Source organism: Babylonia areolata, chromosome 27 (genome assembly GCF_041734735.1).
Source record: "Babylonia areolata isolate BAREFJ2019XMU chromosome 27, ASM4173473v1, whole genome shotgun sequence".
Classification (NCBI taxonomy): domain Eukaryota; kingdom Metazoa; phylum Mollusca; class Gastropoda; order Neogastropoda; family Buccinidae; genus Babylonia; species Babylonia areolata.
The window spans coordinates 16,656,364-16,659,421 of NC_134902.1; the positions used below are offsets into that span (position 1 = coordinate 16,656,364).

Sequence of the window (3,058 nt, forward strand, 5' to 3'; positions counted from 1 at the left end):
CACCACCGTCGCCGGATTAGAAATAAACATGTTGAATCTTGTGCAGAGATAAATCTAAGCGCTTTCACACCAGTCATTCATACACATGCATAACTCTAAAACTGAAGAAGACTGAAGACAAGGAAGAGGTAGGGGAGGGAAGCTATCTTGTGAAGAGGTGGGTTTTAAGGCCAGTCTTGAAACAGCTGAGTGTGAAGACCTGACGAAGTGAAAGAAAGAAAAAAACGACGTCCAACAGTGGAGCGTTTGAATCTGGGTATGCGTAAACAGAGTGGATCCGAAGCCGATCGTAGAGAGGGAGATGGAGTGTAGAGGTGAAGGCAGCCACAAAGATAGGAAGGGGCAGATTTGAGAATACATTTGTAACATAGAGTGCTGATCTTATACTTTATTCCGTGTGAGACAGGGAGCCAATGGAGATGTTGCAAAAATAGGAGTGATGTGCTCAGATCTTTTCTTTCTGAGGACGAGTCGGGCAGCAGAGTTTTGTATGCGCTGAAGAGACTGAATGGATGAAACAGGCAAACCACACAATAGGGAGTTATAGTAGTCAAGGCGAGAGAGAATGAGAGAAACAAGTCCAGATGTTGCGTCGGTGGACAGATTTTTCCGAATGGAACTGATGCGTCGCAATTGACAGTAGCAGGATTGACATGTCTGACTGATAAATTTTTGCATGGAGAGTGTGTTGTCAAGGACAACGCCGAGGTTCCTGACTGAGCTGGAAAGAGAGATGGATGTACTGCCAAGTTTGATTTCGTCAGCTGTGATGGAAGATAGTTTTTGTTTAGTTCCTGGATGAATCATTGCTTCGGTTTTGTCTGCGTTCAGTTGTAACTTACTTAGAGTCAGCCAGTTTTGAATGTCCAGGAAGCATTCAGATGTTTCTTGCAAGAGCGATGACAATTTTTCAGGGGTATCACTCTTCTGAAGTTGAGTGTCATCAGCATAGGAATGATGACTAACATTGTGGTGGTTGACAATTTCAGGAAATACGGCTTAATTCGGGAGACTTAAACCTGTTATTGGTATGACTGTGAAGGGGTTTTTTTTCATACTATGTTATGTTTAAGCCAGATTTGGTATTGGCAGACAAAGTATTTCCAGAGAAAATGTCAATGTCAAAGTTTACCAAGGACACACACACACACACACACACACACACACACACACACACACACACACACACACACACACACACACACACACAGACAACCGAACACCGGGTTAAAACATAGTCAAAAATGGCTGTCAGTAAATTACGTGTGAAAAGCTTCCCTCAGTGTTTCTTAAGTAATAATTTCATCCCCATCAAGCACCAGTGCCAGGACTAAGTTTTGGTCAATACAGCGTGATACCTGTTTTGAACCCCTAGAACAACACGGTATATGCGCTGAGCGTTCAGGGTGTTGGGGTTTGTGGTGCTGCTGCACTGCTGGATGTACTGTTGTGGTGGTGGTGGTTTTTCTGTCAGCAATCGACCCCACCTCAAATTGCATTTGTTTTTGCACACTCTCCCCCCCCCACCCCCACCCCCACCCGTCTCTAGTCGCCACCCTATACCTACCACTTCCCTCATCACCCCTTTACTTTCTTCCAGTTGAGAACACAGGCAGCTCCATCAGCCGAACGTTGGGCACACGGTCACAGACACATGCACCACAGTGTGTTGCTGCTGTTGTTGTGTTTTGATGTGCGGTGTGTCTTGTTTCAGAAAGGTCCTAGGACAAGGGTTGTCTGTTGTTTTGTTTGTTTTGTTTTTTGTATGGTCGGGTGTGGTTTTCTTTAACATAAACTTGAGAAATCTAAGAACTGACATAATTTTGGCTTTCATTCTGATCCTGATGCCACGTCATGGTTTGCTGCAGATGTCTGAACGCAAAGCAGTGATCAAGAACGCCGACATGGCGGAGGACATGCAGCAGGACGCTGTGGACTGCGCCACCACGGCCTTGGAGAAGTACAACATTGAGAAAGACATCGCCGCCCACATCAAGAAAGAGTTCGACAAGAAGTACAACCCCACGTGGCACTGCATCGTGGGAAGGAACTTTGGGAGCTACGTCACGCACGAGACCAAACACTTCATCTATTTCTATCTGGGCCAGGTGGCCATATTGTTGTTCAAGTCTGGATGAGTATTCAGCCAACCTCGCTCGCTGTGGCTACAGTTACATACAAGCAGTGCTGTTTTTTTCCCACTGCATACGTTTCTTGCTTCGCTTTCCTGCTGTCCAGATACTCTTCCAGTATGTCCAGGAACTTATTTGAATTAACGGAATTTCTCATGTTTTGAGATAGTAGGGCTGAATGTGAATTCATGGGGGAAAGGCGTTTTCTACTATCGTTATAATACCCAGAACACGTACTGAACTAATATTATTTAAAGGAATCAATATTTCGCCGTTAAACGTAGACTTTAAGACTTACAGGAAACAGTATCCTAGATATTGTTTGCACAAAAGACTTTAAGACTTACAGGAAACAGTATCCTAGATATTGTTTGCACAAAATGTAGTATAATCGTGCATTATGTGTCTTTGTGAATGAGCAGAGACAACCCAAAAATGTTGTCGAAGTGACATTTCGATGTTCGTGTCAATTCAACATCACTAAAAAAAAAAAAAAATCGTGTAAAATCATCGGTTTTTGCTCGTGTTTGTAAAATATGTATTCGTTTTCAATCTTCGATTAGTTCATAATATACTCGACCTGTTGTTGCATCGCAATGCCCCATATGTTTTGTTCATGTTCATTGTTGATGCTTACAGATTTTGGACTTAAGATGTGTACTTGCAAATCGTCTGTTAGGCAAAAGCCCCTTGTTTATAAAGCCAGCGAAAACCCACACTGAAAAAAAACACCCATTGTTCATAACGTCAGCGAAAACCCACACTGATCTATTTGAATCTGCTTAGAGAGTTCCTGGACTTATCTCTGGAGAAACTCCTATTTAAATTTTTTCCCTGTATTGTTGATTTTGTGCCATTGACTCACACTGGTGACTGAGGATTTTTTTTTTTTTACCACAGAAAAGTAACTCAACAGACCTTTGATC

At 42.9% G+C, this 3,058-nt stretch overlaps 1 pseudogene across 1 annotated transcript in view; it reads left to right on the plus strand.

Moving 5' to 3' along the window:
- The window catches only part of LOC143301107 (dynein light chain 2, cytoplasmic pseudogene), a 3,459-nt pseudogene extending 1,001 nt beyond the window's left edge, over positions 1–2,458 (plus strand). Inside the window, exon 2 of the transcript XR_013057731.1 lies at positions 1,869–2,458. The product of XR_013057731.1 is annotated as a dynein light chain 2, cytoplasmic pseudogene (transcript). The remainder of the gene's footprint in view (positions 1–1,868) is intronic.
- The last annotated feature ends 600 nt before the right edge of the window (positions 2,459–3,058 follow it).